This window comes from Pan paniscus, chromosome 3, assembly GCF_029289425.2.
Source record: "Pan paniscus chromosome 3, NHGRI_mPanPan1-v2.0_pri, whole genome shotgun sequence".
Classification (NCBI taxonomy): Eukaryota; Metazoa; Chordata; class Mammalia; order Primates; family Hominidae; genus Pan; species Pan paniscus.
The window spans coordinates 94,002,511-94,023,806 of NC_073252.2; positions in this window are offsets into that span (position 1 = coordinate 94,002,511).

Genomic DNA, 21,296 nt, shown 5'->3' on the forward strand with positions numbered 1-21,296 from the left:
AGGTACATAGTATAAAGTCATTCCATTGTATTCCAATTAGAAAGGAGGATCAGAAATATTTGCATTCACATGAGCAGCACAATTATTACTTAAATTTTTGCTGTGCAGTTGCGATAAATTGCCCTCTGCCATTGTATATTACACAGAGATCTGGAACACCAGGACACCCCATAGAACAATACACAATTCGTTACAGTGACAACATCAAGTTGACAAGGCAAGTAAGAGGTACTTAGTGTACTGGAAACTTTTCTAAGATACAGTCTCCTATGAATCTGAAGTGAGGCCATGCCATTAGCAACAGAGAATTCCACACCCTTTGAGAAACAGAAACTTTTCACTGGATTCTGATATTGATGAAATTCTTGATTACAGGGCACAAAATTATCGCGCACCTAGAACCACCCATTTTAGATTGAATTCTGTCAACCAAGCCAAGCCATAATTGGACTGGCTCTATTTCCTTTCACACAGGCATTTTCTTAATAAAATCCTTGCACATTTTATCTTATATTGGTATTTGCCTCTCAGAGGACAGGCACTAACATGCCTGCCTTTTATTCATTTCTTTTTCCTAATGTTCCCTGAGAAATTATCAGCTACAAGAAAATGCAGCTCTCTGGAACATAAACACCATGAGGAGAGGAGTTTGTGTCTGTTTGTTTACCTGTTCCTGGCACTGTGCCTGACCCACCTCAGCATTCAACAGATAGATGTTCAGTGAATAAAGGTGCCCTCTGGGGCAATAAAATAAAAATAAGTGTCTGAAACTTAAATACATTCTCTGGCTGAGCAGTAGATGTTTGAAATGTGCAACACGCTATCTCTGAGTAGTAAAAGGTAAAAAGTGATTCCTCATGGTAATAAACTACAAGATGATGAAATTCCCACAGTGAATAACAGGAGCAACTGATAACAAATAGGACACAATTAACCAGCATTTACTGAAAATCTTACAGCCGAGGTCTGACAAAAGGCACTATATGTGCCTTAGCTCAAAAAGTTTAGATAACAAACCTGCACAGGTACCTGCTGAATCTGTAATTTAAAAAAGGTTTAGATAAGAAGACAAAACATATGATATGCCTAAGAAATAGCATGAGAATAACTGAAGTGTTTCACAGTTAAACACAAGGTGAAACAACATAGGTTCAAAACTGATGTGCCAGAGTCATCTAATACATGTGACGGTTAGAGAATTGAATCCCTAAAGACTTGGAAAAGAAAACCCTGTGCTGTATGTATTCGCAGAAGCTAGAGTCTCGGGGCTATAGGGGTCAGTGTTCAAGTTTTAAAACATTATTTTTTATTAAGCTGTGGAGGTCATTAATGCAAAATAGGAATTTTAGAGGCATCTAAAGAATTAAAACATTTATTTTAGCGCTTTTATGTATAAAAATGCTTTAGTTTCACTCTCAGAAATTGAGTACACAATGTCCAGTGGCTTCTCTGCAGGTCAGCTCATGGTAGTTTGGGAACCACTCTGAAGTATAAGCTTCTTTAAAAATGCTTATGAATGTCTTGTGAAAGACTTGATGCACAGACAGTGTAATTCTGGCTAAAATTTCCCCTGAAAGTCAGAGATGACTCATTTTCATTGTCCATTTGCTAACAATAACACTTTCGTAAAAAAAAAAAAAAAAAAAAAATCTTTAAAGGTAGGACGAAGAGATGAAGATGAAAGTAAAGAATAAGATGAATCTTAAAAAAAGCTCTATAAAGAAATTCACCTGACATAATATTTGAGCCTTTTTCAATAAGTGGAGTTTCGCCTTTCTTATATGAATTACACTCAGGGAGAGAAAAGGAGTGAAAAGATGCCTGCAAGATGTTTCATTCAAATATGAGAGAATACAACAAAAGTCCATTAATACGACTATCAAGAGAGGAATAATAGAGCTAAAAAGTGCTTACGGATCCAGAACAGCAAAAGAAGATACAGGTTTCACAAATACCTCTAACGTAAGTTATGAAAAATAAAACATCTTTTTGTGCTTTAAAATCTGTGACAAATGCTGATTAAATTCACCCTGAAAGCATGTCAATTTGAAAAGGGTATTATAAATGTACATGCCGCCAGGTGCTCTCCTTTCTAAGGGGGGCAGTGAGTGTATCCATTTAAATCATTCAAATATGTATGGTGTTAGCACTGGCACATTTAGAATGAGAGCAAAACTGGATGAAAATTGGAATAACATTGGCCTTCTGGAGGGTTAGGGAGGCTTTCCTGCAGCAGGTTGGCAATTTGTCACATCAGCCCCTTCATGAACTATCAACCTCATTACCGCGGTTCACTGCACAGTTGCCCCTTGGGAATCTAATACTAATAGCATGTAGAGGGTGATGAGGCCTGTGGTCTCAACTACTTCATTATTGATTCACTTAAAGATATTCCACCTACATATTTGAATAAAATAGGTGATACATTAGAAGGGGAAAAACACCAAAAACATCTACAATCAATTGAAGTAGGGGTAAAAAACAAGAAAGGGATCCAGGCAGTAATAGCACCACAAAAGCAAGTCTTGGAAAGGTAGAGGGTGAATAATTTTGTGTGAGAGCTACCATTTGTGTATTCTGTTGTGTGAGACCGTGCATCAACCTTTAACAGCTACAACTGTACATTTAGTAGGGCTACTAAGTGAAATAGGTCTTGGATATATTTTTAAGACCCTGCAAAGACGTATAGAGCCAGGATGTTTGAAGGACATATATTTAACCAACAAAATACACATTGAGAGTCTTTTCAATGCCTTTAGCCAGAAAAGAGGAGAATGGTTCATTTCTAATGTTCCAAGCTGATGAGAAATGTATGCATATATATTAACACATAGTGTTACATATTTTCTCCAATATATATAGATACATATAAATATATAAAACAAACATTTAACAGAGATCCATCTCTGGAGAACCAGAACTCACCTGTGAGAAAGTATCTGGTTACTTGAAGATTCTCTCCTCATTTAGCAGCAATGGATTTTTACTATATCGATTGTTTTAAGCACTGAAACAACATATGTATGCACGTGTGTGTGTGTGTCTGTATGAATGCTGATTCCTCTGTGTTTTATATTTATTGATTCATTAATAATGCAAAAAATACAGAAGCAGCAACACTTAATTGTTGAAAGGTTAATATACACTGAGATATTTCAACTATAAGTACTTTCAGACTATAGATTGTATTGTCTGATAACAGTAGCCACTAGCTTCATTGGTTATTTATAAGTTAATTAACATTAAATAAAATTTAAAAATCAGTTCCATCGGCCACACCAGCCACATTTCAAATGATGAGTATGTGTGACTCATGGCTACTGTATTGAACAGAACAGGTATACTACATTTCAACAAGCAGAAACTTCTATTAGATAGTGATGATTTAGAGTTTAACTTCTATTTGCTTTCCATAAAGCTTCAAATAATACATCTGAAAAGAAATTTAAAGTTGATTAAAATATGTAGCAAATTTGAATTTTCATAAAGTTACACTTTTTTTCTGGCATCAGTCACTCACTATATTTTTGACACTATCGTCTAAAAATATTTTGCATTTAACACATATATTTAAATTACTCTGGTGAACATTTGTAAAACGACTAAAATATGGTTCTCAGATTTAATCATGCAAATGTCCTTTTTCACATGGAAATGTGGATTGAGGCAGCTAAAAATTTTAGTAGAAGTATGGAACCTTTAGTTGTAATCATAATTACAAATAGTTTTGTTGCCAGTCATCACGCATCTGATTATTTAAATAAGATGGGATGGACTTTCTGACTGAAAAGTGCCAGCTGCTGAAAAAGCATTAGACTTTCAATAATTTAAGGTATACACAAAATGTCTGAAAATGGTTAAAAACAGAACCATCTTAAATTTAGAAAGTCAATTAAAATGTGTTTTAGAATAAAGCTTTATAACACATCCCTGTTTCTAAGGTCATTTCTATGGATGAACAAACTCGTGAGAAAGCGTGAATGAGGCCCCCACAGCAGGATATAAAGCTAATCTTTTCTGATATTCTTAAAGATTTCTGTAACTTTTATTTTCCGTAGCCTTTTTGTTGGGTGCAGTGTGTGTGCATGCATGCATACATGTGCATTTTAAGATAAGGCAAACCCATATTTCAGGCATAAAAGAAATGGAAGGTTTGAAACAGTGTCAAAGTGGTTCAGCATAGCTGGAGGCTACCTGAAATCTTAGGAGGATTTGGATAAAAATATTTCCAGCTCAGTTTGATAGAATTCTGAAGACAGAAATTGCATCAGAACTTTTGAACCCAAGGCTTTGTTCCCACTGACTGCCCTCTTTGGGGCTGCAATGGGCAAAAGTAAAAGTATTTAGCACATCCAAAGTAGCTCACTTCCGTATGTCACATATTTTTCTCAGCCTTCATTATTGCTGCTTATGAGTTCTTCAAGTCTCTTTGGCTTGATAATTGTTTAGGATGAAATCTCTTCATTCCCCTTTCTAACCTCACTGTTGAAAGATATCTAGAAGGCCCACTGGATGTGGATTATTATTTCATAGTCTTCCGTCTCCTCTGTTGTTCCCCACTACTTATAAAGTAAAATAATAGAATGAAACTCTTTAGGTTAGCATTCATTATTTTGCTAGTCTTTGCCCAACATCATGATTCTTCTTTATAAACCCTCTGCTTCAGTTAGATGGTCTAACTATTGTTTCTCCCAAGTCCTGGCCTCTTCACACCACTATCTTATTAGAGAGAAGCTGTCTAGATTGTTCTCCACTCTCAAAATACCACATCATCTTTAAAAACTCCATAAAACTGTCATGACCTATTACCATCTACTTGACACTTCTTTCTAAGTTCTCAGAGGAATGTGTTATACAATGTTGAAGAAGAAAAGTCTAGATCAGGCTGCCTACACTCTAAACCGGGTGAGGCTAGGGATTAAAGTGACAGAAGCAAGAACTTCAAGCTCATTTTGACCTCTGATTCATCATTTACATAATTGCAAATCCTACCTCAAAGGATAATTGTGAAGATTTAGTATTATAATAATCAATGTGAAAGCTCAGTGACCAGCACATTATAAGCACTCAATATTAACTCTTATTTTTGCTTGGTATCTTTATCATGCCTTCCCTGTGACAGCTCTTATTACCTAACCAACTGCAATGAAAACAACAATTCCTGGTCTCAGTGGGTTTAGTTTTTCCTCACCAAAGTGTGTAGTACAATATTCAGCACTCTTTAGCTGCTGATAGCTCAATCTTATTCAATGAATGTGATTCAGAATATATATTTAAAAACCTCTTTTTAAATGTGGAACTCTAAGACAATGAAATACCTGAGGAAAGTATAATTTACTTCCAAATAACAACAGAATACTTCCTGTACATGTGGCAACAAACCAGTGCCTGACAAATAGTTTAAAAACTATAAGAGTAATACAAGTAAACATTGGTGAAAAGTTAATTCCAAGAGTCATTCTCAACTTAGTTGGAAAAGTATAATGTTTATTTATGTTCTGGCAAATTAGATGTAATATGAAGAAGAGGCATTGGTATAATTTTTTAAAGATGACAGAATTCCAATTTTTTTTTATAGACAGCAAGATTTTCTACTTGGAATCTTCAGAGAATAAAGAGAGTTAATAAAGAGTTTAATAGAGTGCCTATATATAACATAAATATGTCTAACTCAATAGTTTTCCTGTGTACCAGCAATGACCAATTACAAAATACAATGGGAGAAAAAAATAATGCATGTATTATGTATCAGAAGTTATTTCACTCTTCTGAAGTTATACTTTTATTTTTTATATTTATATTTTCTATATTATATTTTTATATTGTATATTCTGGTTTTTCTATAAAATATCATGACTACATTTTATTTTATTGATATAAAATAATGGTGGTTTTTAAAAAATGGGAGAGTAAATGTTGATGATTCAATTTGAAAGTAATAGCTGATTTTGAAACTTCCGTATTGTCTCCATGCTTAAAAGTGTGATTCTTCAACAAGTTTAGAGCAATCCAGTACATAATAGGATAGTCAGTTTTGCTTAAACTAATTAAAAATTCAGCTTTTATGCAATATATCCCTGCACACATTATGAAATCCCCATATTTTCAAATACCGTCACTTCCTTACATACATTTGCTTTCTACAGCTGTTACATTATTAGTAATGAATTTCTTCCCCACACAGAAACTAAACAAGCTTTTGGGCTGGTCATTCCCCTGTTATGGCCAGTTCCAGCTTCTAAACCCTTCCTGTGATGCTGAGGCTTCATCTCTACAATTTTCCTGGACTCCCTTCTCAGCTGAGGTCTCGTTAGGTACTGATAGTGGGAGAAATAGTCTGTACATTGAGGGCAGGAAGAAGGTAGAAGGTACTTTTTTCCTATTCCAGATCCTGCAGCAAAGAACAACTATGATTCAAATGCCAACTTTTTTGGCATTCCCAGCCACAATCCCTCAGACGTACAACATTAGATAGCTGCATCCATCTTGGTGACCTAAGTAACAGTTCTACTACACCCCATCTGTTAAACTTATGTCTCAGAAAAATTACAAGCTGCTTCAGTCCACAGACTTTTGTGATCACTTTGATAATCAAAATAGATCTATTGAAATGCCAAGCATCTTTTGTATTCCAATAGAGAATTATGAGTGCTATGTTTCTTTTCACTTTTATGAAATTAATGAGGGACTACATATTCCTAATAGATTCTTATATTGTCAAATAGAAGTAATCCAACTAACAATCTGGAATATGTAGCCAGAAATAAATTTCTACCGAAGTTTTAAGATGTAAATGCTTTTGAACTATATCTGTAAAATTAGAAACAACAAATAATCATATCCATAATATTGTTTTCATACTTCTAAGTATGAATAGACATATAAATTTTCACAGGCTTTTAGCTATATGTCAACTTTGTTTTTTAAGAACTGACTTTACCTCTGCTTTGTATTTTGTATTTTGTCTAAGACTCAAGACCTCATCAATCTTTCTCTCTTTTGTCTTACTTCTTTTCTAATTTACCTCAAGCCTTGTCCCCTCAACTATGTATTTTTATTCATAGAATTACTGATAATAATAAATGATTCAAAGTAACTTGAAGGATTTTTTATGTTTTGCTTTCCTTGCTTATATACAAAAGAAGAAATTGTTATTCCATCCATGAAAATAACTTTTACTAAAATAAAGCAATTAATGTAAGTAACAGGGGTTACATATTCAAACTAGCAGATAATATATATTTTGACCTAAGGGTAAACTTTCTATTCACATTAAAATATAAATTTATTTGTTTTTATGCTGATTGCAATCTTTCCAAAATAAAAAAACAACACTGTGAAAAACAGTTTAGAAGGAACTGAAAAGTTGTCTCTATCCTGCTTAATTTATTGCTATTTTTCCACTTCATAATGCAAGTGGAGAAATGATGTTGTATTCTTAACCTGGAGACCAACATTAACATTTGCATTTTTCCTATATTTCCTTGGGGAGTGGAGAATTTACTGATGAGCAAAGCAAAATTGTACTTGTAACTATAGAGATCCTCACTTAGAATAATCCTAATATAAATCTTTAAGGAAAAACAAAGATTTTTCTTTATCTTTGAGAGTTTGAGGCTTTGTTTTGAATTCTGCATTTAAAATGGATTGTCTATTTATATACAATCGAAAAATAACTGCAATTTTAATATCTTTTCCCTTCAGAGTGATCAAAGCCAATTGGTCTAAATGTATAATAACAAAAATCAGTTTTGATAGTGATAGATAGGATTGCCCTTACCACGTAGAAATGTAGAAGCATAATATGATTTTTGGAGGTCTCCAGTATGCGTTTTTTATCTGTTTTTCAATCTTATGGATGTTCCCAAATGAATAGTCTATTGTTTAGCTACACAAAGGGGACCATTCCATTCGACATACAAGGTGATCAGTCAGAGCCTCAAGTGGGAGAGTTCATTACCTGGAGCTTGGCATGAATAATGATGAATGCCATTAGTCATCATAGAAATTTCCAACAGCTTTCAAAATTCTAGCCATAGTATTTGATTCCATGACCTCTTGTGACAATGAACCCCACAGGCTAGCTGCATACTGTGTAATGAAATATTTTTTCATTTAATCTATATTAATATACCATTAATTTCACACACATTGGAGGACAATATACACATAAAACAACTGTTAGAACTTCCCAGTGATTTTCTGTATATACGGTCTTGATGGAAAATAAAACATGGTTCTTTCCCGAAATACTTTTTAATAGGAAGATTATTCTATTTCCTCTGGGCTAAGACCAGGCTTTCTTAGCTTTTAAAATAGGTCTTACGTATCTATACTATATTTATGTTACACTAAAACACCCTTTTAGGATTTATAGACTGATATAAATAGTTATAAGACAATCTTTTCACAAAATACGAGCAACATTTTTGCAACCATGACATGATAGTGTGGACCATATTTGGCAAATATTCAGTCCCCTCTTCTTTCACTGTTGAGTGTACTTCCCTGATCCATTGATGTTTAGCTTGGCCATGTGACTTGCTTTAGCCAATGGGATGATTAGCAGAGGTGATACAAGTGGGGTCTTCAAAAGTACTTGTCCAGTATGGCTCGGTTCCTTCCCACCCATGATCTACCATGAGAAGAGCAGGTCTCGGGAGCCACTGCCTTCTCACATTAGGCCCCAGATCAAGTATATGTGGAACTAAACTGAACTGAACTATAGTCTGGAGCCAAACTGAGCTGACCCTCAGCCTGAACCAGAACTAGCCAACCCACCAAGCCTAGATCAGTTCAACTGCCATCAAACCTCAGACCCGGAGGCATGAGCATAAATGCTTGTTGTTGTAAGCCAATGAGGTTTTGGAGGGTTTGCTAAACGGCATTATTGAAGCAGTAAACTGACAGGTAAACCATGGAGAACAAACTGTTCTAGATTAATCAGTGATTCTGAAGTTATTCAATGTTTACTTGCCAGCTCTGACATGGAAGGGAAACCTCACTAGGAACAGGGCATTTCCAGTTTTAGCTGCTTACATTAGAATGAATTTCAATCATATTTTCTGGAAACAACAGGTTAGGAAATTACATAGTTAATGCATGAATTGTACTTTAAAAGATTTGACACTATTTTGGGACAGGAAATAAGAGATAAATACGGACAGCAAAATGATATATATCTATCTTCTGTTAGACATTTGTGGTGTTCTAGATTTTTCCCAAATTGATTCTGATTTTTTTAAAAAAATTCTGATTAAAGTAATATATTTTCCAAGTTCCCTGCACATAAAAAAAACACAACTGATTTCTCTCCTTGCTTAGGCAAATCACACTGTACTATGTTAAATTTGTCATTTGTAAACAAATATACATACAGCCTTAAATTTTTTCTCATGTGTCTTTTCAGGTTATACAAGCAGTATTTATTATGAAAGAAAAAAGGAAGATAAGAATGGCATGAAGGAAGAGCATGATACAAGTGTCGCAGTGTTCTTTACCTTATTCAATTTCCAAATTTCTGTTGAGAACATTAGAAAAGGTAATATTTTTAGAAATAGGTAATATTTTTAGAATAGGTAATATATTTAGAGGTAGGTAATACTTTTAAAATAGGTAATATTTTGTTGAGAACATTAAAATAGGTAATATAATAACTTTTTTGGTATTAGGTTGGTGCAAAAGTAACTGTGGCTTTTGCCATTAAAACTAATGGCAAAACAAAAGAAGACTTAGAAAATTAGTGAGTCATGGAGTTTTAAAATAACACAGCTGTTCCTTGAAGTTAGCTCCCCGATCCTATTGCTTTAAATTCTGAAAACCAGTTTTCATAATAAATGGTAGTATAGTTATCTCAATATATCATAGAATTCCCACCCTATAGGAGTTAAATAAGACCTTACTTAAGTCTGGTTCAGATAGAAATTTCACACATATTTCATAAATTTTAAATTATAAAAATCTTTCCATATCCATTGCTGCCAATTCCAGTTCTCTTCCAAGATATTGTCAAATATCAAGTAGTCCTTTTGTCTCTTGCTGAATTCTTACACTGCAATATTCAACTCATTACCCTATCCTAGTGTTTCTACACTCCAGATGGCTCTTGAATCTAACAATTTCTCTGCCTTTGTATTGCCCCTGACCTCTTCTGAATAAACACAATGTTTTATCTAAAACAAATTCAATGGCTTTGGCCCTGACATGAAACTCCCACCATCCTGGCATCTCTGATGTAAGTTGGGACTTTTTTTTATCTCTCTGATCTCCCTCTGTTCAGTCTGTAGCACCAGACTGGGATTCTGGATCTAGGAATTAAAGAACTTATTTTGTTAGAAATAAGTTAGATTATTTATTAGGTTGTGTTAGAAATAGGGGGAAAAAGCAACAAACATTTTTCTCTCTCTCTCTTCTCACTACTCACAACACAACACAGAATTATTCACTTCTGGTCACCAAAATGTATGGAGATTTATCCCTCCCATGCTCAAGAAATTCTCCAGTGGACTTCAGCTGGGTGTCCTAGAATTCAATTCAATTCTGACAGTATCTACCTGGAGATAGCATCAGATCCCACAGGTTAAGGACTGAGACCCACAAGACTGTCCCTACCTCAAATGCCAGTCTCAAGTACAGTTTTGTGTCACATAATGACTGGGACCCATTCTGAGAAATGTGTCGTTAGGTGATTTCATCATTGTATGAACACCATAGAGTGTTTCATACAATCTAAGGTGATACAACCTGAACACTTAAGCTGTATTGAGATAGGAATAATACAGGGTGGGCACAGGAGAACAGAAAATTCCAGGGAGCAGTTTCACATGACTAGTAAAAAGAAACTGTTGAAATAGCTGCAGAAGCTAGGGGCTGATATGACCCTAAAAAGACAGGGTGTGAGCCAAACTAGCTCAGATCCACTGGACCCAACATCTTTCTGGATTTGACCTTAGAGGACCTCATTATACGCTCATTAACATACTGAATCACACACCCATCAGCACCATGACAGTTCCAAGAAATCTTCACCTTTTTCCAGGAAGCTTCATGAATATTCCTTTAGTTAAAGAAACTCATAAAGATAGAAGCTCCTAACCCTGTTGTGTGACACTTTCTTGAGTACATCCATACTCCCCATTCTTGAGTGTGTACTTTTCACTTTGTAATAAATCTCTGTACTTTCACTATTTTCCAAACTGTCCTTTAATTCCTTCTTGCGATGATGTCAGGAGCCTGGGTACAAGCTGGGGGTTGAGGTCCCACTGCTGTTTGGGGACCTCCCCCAGCCCACTGGTATCAATATGGTATAGCCTTTTATTGCTCCTAGGCTACATATCTATACAGCGTGTTATTCTACTGAATATTGTAGGCAGTTGTAACACAATGCTAAGTATTTATTGAAACAGATCTAAACATAAAAAAGATAATGTGTTGTGCTATGACAATATCAGGAAGTCACTAGGCCACTAGGGTGACATTTTTCAGCACCATGATGGGGCCACCATCGCATATGCACTCTGTTATTGATGGAGATGAACTTATGTGGTGCATGATTGTAGTAGGTTGTCACTGATACTTCTGACTAGCTGGCTATAAATCAGGGGTTCCCACAAACCCCTCCTCGAGTTCTATTAATTGCTAGAGCAGCTCACAGAACTCAGGAAAGCACTTTACTTAGGTTTACACATTTATTATAAAGCATATTACAAAGGATATAGATGAACAGCAAGATGGGAGAAATGCATGGGACAAGGCACAGGGGATAGGCATGGAGCTTCTATGCCCTCTCCTAGTGGCCTCTCTCTAGGAACTTTCACACAGTCAACTATCTAGAAGCTCCTGGAACCCAGTCCTTTTGGGTTTTTATGGAGGCTTCATTATGTAGGCATGATTTATTAAATGGTTGTTCATTGATGATCAATCTCCCCTCCCTGAAAATTGAAGGTGGGGCCGAAAGTCCCAACCTTCTAATCATACCTTGAACTGATTAGTGTGCAAAAGACACTTTAATCACTTCAGAGATTCCAAGAAATTTTGGAGCTATACACCAGAAGGCCAAATATATATTTCACAATATCACAGTTTGCTATTTCTTATTATGGTCTTCCTTAAATTATTTTTCTGGGTACTTCATGGTTTAGCCCATTTAAATTTCCCCCAGTATTTTTGACATGAAAACTAAAGCAAAACAAATAAACAAACAAAAAAGAATGAGAAGGCAAAAATGCAAGAAAGAAATCAACAAAATGAAAAGTAAAAATTCCTTTACTTACCTAAACAAACTCCTGAAACAGCCATAGAAGTAGTTACTGTTGCTCTCTGATGTCCAAGTGTGAGTGATCTGAGGAACAAGTTTTTTAAGACTTGTAGTCTGTAGCACCTATTGGACGGGATGCTGAAAGTTGGGAAGTCCATATCATTGCAGCCTTTCTACTTACTTCCCCAGGACTCAGAAAGTAGAGGAAGATTGGTCTCTGGAAGACATAGGAATCAGTGTGAATACTGAAAGGGCACAGGGAACTTCACCCCAAAACATAGCTCCCTTGTATAATGAGTATTTTGAATTAAAGGCCCTTAGAGATCAACAGATGCTGGAAAAGACTTTTTCTCTCTCTACGTAAACAGACCAGAGGGACCCACTAAGAATAATAATCATTTTTCCTTCCCCTTTCCCACCTCTCCCAAAGACAGGATGAAGTTGTTTGTTGTACTTTCTTTATCTGCCTAAACTCTCGACCTACCAAAGAAGAAAGTAATGACTTCTCCTCCCTTCCTTGAGATTTCATTAACTGAACTCATATTCCAGGAAGAAAGGCTGAAGTTTGTCAACAAACCAAAAGAGACTGTTGTCACAAAGCATTGGACACTCTGCAGGCCCAACAGAATTTTCCCCAGACCACTGAATGCTTTCAAGCATTTTTAATTATCCTAAAAATCATTTACTACCCTCCTAAAATCATCCACACTTTCAGCAGCTGTACCCTTTGGGATACTGGGCAACTGTCTGTGATTCTACCCCATGCACATTAATGAATTTTTATGGCTTTTTTCTAATTAATCTGCCTTTTGTGAGTTGGTTTTTCAGTGAAACTTCTGAGGGTGAAAGGGAAGTTTTTCCTTCACCTCTACAATAATGTACCTAGGGATAAGCACTGTTAACATTATGGTTTCCTGTGTATATGCCCAGATCATTCTGTATATGAACCTGTAGGATTTTTTTAAATACAAATTTTAAATAAACAATAACAACAAAATGATATGGACAGGAGGCAGGGAAATACTGGGTAGAAGAGAATCGTTCCTGGTGAGGGTCACACCCTCAAGCCTGGTGTGAACCCTGATTTGGACTCACAGTCCAAAGTGACAACAGGCATTCATATTTTCCCACCTGAATATTGCCTTTTCCGAAACCACCCTGGTCCGTCCCAACCCCCATCCTCTACCCATAAAATCCCCAGGCCTCTCTAGCAGAGTGGCAGAGAAGGGGAGAAGAGAAGAAGCAGCCAGGCATCAGAGAGAAGCAGCTTGACTTTAGAGAGATGGCTAGATGGCAGAACTTCAGAGAAGAGTTCAGTTGAGTATGGCCAAACTTCAGGGGAAGACTACCTTCCCACTCCATCTCCTTTCCAGCTCCCCTTCCTGCTGAGAGCCACTTCCACTGCTCAATAAAATCCTCCACATTTAACATCCTTCAATCCATTCATGTGACCTGATTCTTCCTGGATGCTGGACAAGAACTTGGGTACCAAGAGGGCAGGTGCAAAAAGGCTGTCACCCTGACCTTCCACTGAGCTCTGAAACACTTAAGCCATCCATGGACAGCAAAGCTAAAAGAGCACACTGTAACACACATGCCCTCTGGGGCTCCCGGGGTCATGGGTACCCCCTCCAGATGGTGCCCCAGGGTTGCACAGAGTTCTACTCCTGCCAGTGCCCAGAAGCACATGTCCCGGCCCCTGTACCTGCTCACCTGTGTGTTCCTGGTCCTGTGAGGGGTTGACAGCTGTGGGCTGAGTAAGCAAACCAGCCCCTTTGTGAATCCCATGAAGGGGTCAAGGAAATTATCTTGTTTCATCAACACATCTTATATTTATATGCCAGAAAAGAAACAAAAACACATTGAGATAAGCAGAGTCCCAGAAAAAGAAAAAGCCAATGGCTTTCCAGGATTTCACTCCTGAAGAACAAAGGGGCTCAGATAACCCCTGTGAGGGACCACATGGCTAGGGATCTGGAACCAGGGTTAGTCCACAAAAGTGGATTTGAGGCAGGACTTCTCAATGTGCACCAGAGGTGAGAAGAACTGGGATAACTGCCTGGAGTGGTGGCCTTTGAAGAGGCCCTTGCCTGGAGAGAACTTGAGAACAGAAAAGGCGCATACTGAGAGCCAGGGCTACCGTGTAACTGGCTAGGATTTCTACGAGCTAGAAAGTCTGAAATGAACAGCATAAAATGTTATTTGGAATTGAGTGACCCCAAAATCTTAAGTTGAAGGAACCATAAAATACTCAGACTTGGGAGAAGGGAAAAGTGAAAGAAAAAATAAATTTCAAAATAAACAAAAACCCAATTTCCACTTAAAACAAATTTACATATGAACATTTCAAAAGCGAGGTACAAAATTAACTTAAAATTATAGCTCACAATAAATGTGTGAAGAAATACCCAGAGCAATGAAAAAGAAAGTAAATAATTAAGGTAAGCACAGTTTAAGATCCTCAGGAGGTTGTGAAATAAAACCTCTTCATTAGTCAAGAACAAGTTGAAATAAAAATTAAACAACTAGAAATATTCAAAATTCAATATTAATATATACCTTTAACATAACACAAAGAGATATTAAGTAAACTGGCAGACAGTAATCAGTATAGCAACTAATAGGCCAGAAAATAAAGATTCTATAGAGGTACACGATATTTGAATGATACAATTAATATTCTTGATTTCCTAAAAATTCTAGAGGTAGCTTATGATAAAGATAATGTATTTTTATCATAGTAAAATATGAAAAATATAAAACTTACCATTTTTACCATTTTTAAGTGTACAGTTCAATGGCATGAAGTATATTTCCATTGTTGTGCAATCATCACCATCATTCGTCTCCAGAACTTTTATATCCTCCCCACTGAAACTCTGTATAATTAGACAATGACTTTCATTCCCCATTCCTTCACCCCCTGGCAACCATCAGGGGCTATCTCTATGAATGTGACTACTCTAGGTACTTCACATAAGTGGAATCATACAACATTCAGTATGTCTTCAAGATTCATCCATGTAATGGAATATTTCAGAATTTTCTTACTTTTTAAGTCTAAAATATTTTATTATACATACACACACACACACATTACCTCATTTCTTTGCTCATCATTTATCTGTTGATGGACATTTGGGTTGTTTCCACCTTTCGGCTGTTGTACATAATGCTGCTATGAACTTTGTGTACAAATATCTGTTTGAGTTCTCCTTTACATTTTTTTTGATTATCTAACTACAAGTGGAATTGCTAGATCATGCGGTAATTCTATGCTTAATTTTTGGATGAACTGCCGTAATGTTTTCCACAGTAGCTGAGCTATTTTACATTCCCATCAGCAATGCACAAGGTTTCCAGTTCCTCCATATCCCAGCCAATGCTGTTTTGTGGTTTTGTTTTTATGATGATAGACCAATAGGTGTGAAGTGCTATCTCATTGTGATTTTGATTTGTATTGCCCTAATGATTAATGACCATAAGTATCTTTTCATGTGCTTATTGGCCATCTGTACACCTTCTTTGGAAAAATGTTTATTCAAGCCCTTGCCATTTTAAAATTTGTGTTTTGTTGTTGTTGTTGCTGAAGCAGGAAATTTTTTTTTTTTTGAGACGGAGTCTGGCTCTGTCACCCAGGCTGGAGTGCAGTGGTGTGATCTCGGCTCACTGCAAGCTCTGCCTCCCAGGTTCATGCCATTCTCCTGCTTCAGCCTCCTGAGTAGCTGGGACTACAGATGCCTGCCACCACGCCCAGCTAATTTTTTTGTATTTTTAGTAGAGATGGGGTTTCACCTTGTTAGCCAGGATGGTCTCCATCTCCTGACCTCGTGATCCGCCTGCCTCGGCCTCCCAAAGTGCTGGGATTACAGGCACGAGCCACCTCACCCGGCCATAATATTTTAAAATACAAGCAGACTGGGCAGCCACTTTCCTTAAAATCCTAGAATTGTGTCTTAGTTTGCTTCGGCTGCTATAACAAAATACCATAAACTAGGTAGTTTATAAACAACAGAAATATATATATATCTCACAATCTGGAAGCTGGGAAGTTTAAGATCAAGGCAGAGTCACTGTCTGCTGAGGGATCATTTCCTTATAGACAACCATCTTCTCACTGTAACCTCACATGACTGAATGGATAAGGGATATCTGCGGGGTCTCTTTTATAAGGGCACTAATCCCATTCATGAGAGCTATGCCCTCATGACCTAATCATCCCCAAAAGCCCCATATTCAAATATCATCTCTTTGGGGTTTTGGAGTTCAATATGTGAATTTTAGGAGGACACAAATACTCAGAGCATGACATGTGGCTTCCCATAGCAGTAGAATAACAACCTTGTGTTTCGCTGCGTGTGCTGCATGATGTGGCTCTGCTGGCCTCTGAGTCTCTCTCTCACATTCTATGCTCCCCATCCAATGTCCTTTCATAGTCTCAACTCTCAAGCTCCTCCTGCCTCAAGGCATCCACAGCAGCTGCTACCTCTGAGCTTAAAGATCTTCAGCCACCGTCAAATTATTGGCTCCTTATCCATTAAGCCTCAGCTTAAATGCCATTTGTCTGCTTTTTTCCTTTAGAGCACTCACAAATATTTTATATTATGTATTTGTCTATCAGTTTACTTGCTTAACTCCTATCTTGTCTACTAGACCAGGTACCAGCTAGGGGATCGCTCTTCTCTCAGTTTTGAGTGAACACTAAGGACCCAGAATTGTACCTGTCATCTCTTGGGTGCTAATTAAATATTTGCAAATCCATATGATGTAGTGTGGGTTTGTGCTGTGGGCAGGCAGTGGGTGATGAGAGCTGAAGCTTCCCTCCTCAAGTGTGTAGAGGACAGTGGAATCACTCTCTACATTGTGGGAGGTCTGATCTTGTTCTCTCATTATCCACACAGGCCATGACTAGACTCCTTTACACTTTGTGACACACCTCAAAAAGCTCCAAGTCAGATTTTCTGTAGCACACATGGAGACAGACATTCTTCATATTTTATAGTCTTTCTTACAGACTGTAACTGTAACTTCCTTCAGCTTCTTTTGAGGCCAGTTTAAACAGAAATATTCTCACACTGTTCATTGAGGATTAAAAGGGACAAGGGCAGCTGATGTATAGATGATGAGCTATAGCCGGCCAGCCACAGCCACTGCCCTGTGGTGAATGGGAGGAGTTGCAGTTTGAACACCTTTTGCTTTCTTCAAATTTACTATTTCATTGTTAGTATTATGCCAGAATGTATTACAGCAAGTTGCTTCTTAAGATCTTTGTTCCAATCTAAAATTATAATTCACTTATTCTGTCTATAGACCACTAAACTAGGCCTTAAAATTATACTATAAATAGTGCCACTTTAGTTTATTGCAGCTATTTTCATATTTAAATGAGGAAATATCATTAGTCTACCTTATATAATTTATTTTCAGATATGACTAATGAAATGATTCTAAAATATTTTTCAAGATTTAAAAATATGTAAAATTTTTTCCTTAGAGGTCTGCTTTATCATGTAAGAGCTTAAAGAAACTCTAATTTTGTTTTAACTCTCCACTAGAATAAAAGATTGCCTATTTTAATTAAAAACCATATGAAATATAACTATTAAGTACCCAACAAAAGCACCAGGAGCAGATCTCAGTAGATATTACATTAGCATTTTCAGGCTTAAGTCCTTTTGATATAAATTCTTTTTTGTCAATATCTTACAACTCCCAGAAAAGTATTTCTGGTTCAGTTTTTTAAATTTCACTTTTGCTTTCCCCAGAAATGTTTAATGGGATGATTTCGTATCTTGCATTTGAAGACATTGCTACTGGTGGAGTTAATTATGCTAGCTCTCATATTATTATGTTTTCTCTTTAGGTTGGGTTTAAAGTGATGTTAAGAAAAAGAGTAGCTTATTACATTGATTAATCAAAGCTTCCAGAGAGAAGGTAGAAATATAACAATGGCTATTTCTGCCTTCCTTGCAGATCTCTTTCATTCCTTCCTACTTTCATGCCCTTTTACTTACAATGCTGGTTTGAAATGACCACTCTCTCCACTCCCTGTGTAATCTGTTCCTCCGATCTTCTGTTAAATGGCATTATCCTCCTGGAGCATTAGTGACATGACATTCTCTTCTTTCACTGAATCCCCTTAGACAGCCCCCTAGTTATTTCACAGTCTCACTGATAAAGCATATGTTTTATGCCCCCACATTGGAATATCGACTCCCTTACATTCCATATACCACATAAAATGGTGTCTTGTATATAATACACACTCAATAAATGTTGTAAAATCAAGTACAATGTTGTTCAGTGCTTAACATTTGTTGCAAATACAAAATTTGATATGAAAATAATTTGGAAGATTAAGAGATGATTTCTTATTGACCTTCTATACTCTTCACACCTATAGGCAGAAAGTTTCTCTTCTACCATTTTTTCCAACTGTGACATCCTAATGTAGGTGTAAAGCTCTACAGTATACCTAAAAGAACTGATGCTTAATTGAAATATAAATGTTCTTACTAAAGAAGAAAACTTGGGGAGGAGAAAATAAAATATTGGGTTGGGTAGTAGCATTGATTTCTCCTTGTAATAGCTGCTTTTAAAAGTAGACATCTGTAGTAAGTAATGTGAGGGTTATTTGTACAGTCATAATTGGCTAAAAATAGTCCTGCATTTTGCCTCTTTCCTCTGTGTTAAAAGGAGATCACACAAACTTTGAAATCCTTCTTTATAATACTGGTTTTGAGAAAGGATTATTTTAAAGTGTCATTTTTACAGCATATTTGCTCTATAATTTTATCAAATAGGAATGAGAGGATAATCCGTCAGTGACCACAATATCTGTGCTACTCTGAAAACCAACGCTGCTCTTTAAAGTAAAGGGCTATATAGGACGTGGAAGATAAATCGTAAGCAACAAGACACCACTTCCTAGCTTTGTAATCAGATGACATAACTTTCCTCCCAATATATAGTGGCCACTTTAGAGTCGTTTAATCTGTTTGATAATTGTGGTTCTGGGTCAAGTTACCTAGGCAGCAGACTCTGAATTGGACACCAGCATGCAGAAGCTTATTAAGGAGTTCTTCTAGGATTAGCACCTGTTGGGGAAGGGTAGGAAGCTTAACTGGGCAGAGGGAGAAGTTGAACCCTAGTGTAGTCACAACAAAGGCGTGAGAGAGCCATGCCAGCAAGAAGCTCTGGAGCTGGACTACCACAGCAAGGGTATCATAAGTTGGTGCAAGGATACAAGCCTTTATATCCCTGGGCTGCTAGTCACTGGATCCAAGCCATCCCTGGGAAGGGAGCATAAACCTGCACAAAGTGACTCTCTTCAAATAATGGAAGTGATTCTTTTCAAATAATGGCAGTCCCCCCAGAAGGGGTGAGAACTGTTAGCTGTCAACTCTCGCAGTAGTTGGGGGAATGAGTACTTTAATCCTCAAAGTGGGGAGTTGTGTGGCATATCACAGACCCACTATGATTGTCTAATAAAAGCAATTTTTAAATAAAAATATATTAATATGTTAATATATAAAATATATTTTTATGTTTGCATATACTTATTTTATGATACATTTTCTTTCAACTATGAGAAAGTTTAAAAAGAACTACCCCTGAAATTCATGTGACAAATTATTATTATCCAAGAATTCAAATGATGAATCCTAGTCATTAATATTTCCAACTTTATGAATTTTAACTAAAATAACACTTATTAAAACTACAAGATTGGCCGGGCGTGGTGGCTCACGCCTGTAATCCCAGCACTTTGGGAGGCCGAGGCGGGTGGATCGCGAGGTCAGGAGATCGAGACCATCCTGGCTAACACGGTGAAACTCAGTCTCTACTAAAAACACAAAAAATTAGCAGGGCATGGTGGCGGGTGCCTGTAGTTCCAGCTACTCTGGAGGCTGAGGCAGGAGAATGGCGTGAACCCAGGAGGCGGAGCTTGCAGTGAGCCGAGATCGCGCTTTATCTCCTCTCCATCCCAAATTTAATAGTCATTTGACTTTGGGATTTAGTTGTCATTAGTTTTACCAAGAATTGCTTCAATTTTTATTTTTTCCATTTGAAACATTTCTCTTATTTACATTCTTTGAACCTCAGTTCAGATGTCTCTTTTTTTCTTTCTTCAGTTTATATTTTCAATTGTGGATTTTTATTTAATTTTGCCTTTACTTATTTTATTATGAAAACATTTACCAAAAAAGATTATTCAAGAAGAGACTCTCCAAATATTTCAGAAATTGCTAAATGTTTTTTCATTTTTCATGTCTTTTGTTACTTGTCACCTACGGACGTACTAAATGGCGTTTTTGCAGCTCCTTTTCTCACCCTCTTCAGCACTCCTTTGCTTCTTTTACAGATAACACTTTACAGATTGGCTTTTCAGATAGTGGGATGTAGTCAACACTGACACTTTTTATGATCGATCAAACCAGTTTCCTTTGTTGCTCACTGGCGACAGGGTTAGTGATTTTGCTCACATCACTGTCAGACACAGCATTATTGAAGTTTTAAAAAATGTATTTTCAACTGTTTTTTTAAAAAGACCAATTTAGAGATTGGAGAAAAGCTATAAATATGCAATCATTTTGCAAAACTTCATGCCCTAAAGGATTAGACAATGAGAAAAGACTTTCCTATTGCTTCAGGAAGTCACTTGACAAATCTGATACATTTCTTGCAGCAAAGTTTGGTGACAGTAAAGCAGAGGAATGTCTTTTGGTGGGTAGAGAAACTCATGCGCTCGGGCTCCAAACTTGGGATTTACCACCATTTGAGCTCTGTTTCTCAGCTTTTTAGGCTTAAGAACTCACCTTGCCTGTATCTTAAACTTGATTAGATTCTGGCATTATTACTTAGATTTGTCAAGTTCATAAGAGATCGATGTCCATCTACATATTCATCATGAATATCAATGTCTTAGTTTACAGTGTAAATTTTGTTACTTGGAAGAACTACTCACATTAGTTCAACATGAATGCTTCTCCCTATAGCATGCCAAATATCAGTAAGATTACTGGATGATCACAGAGTT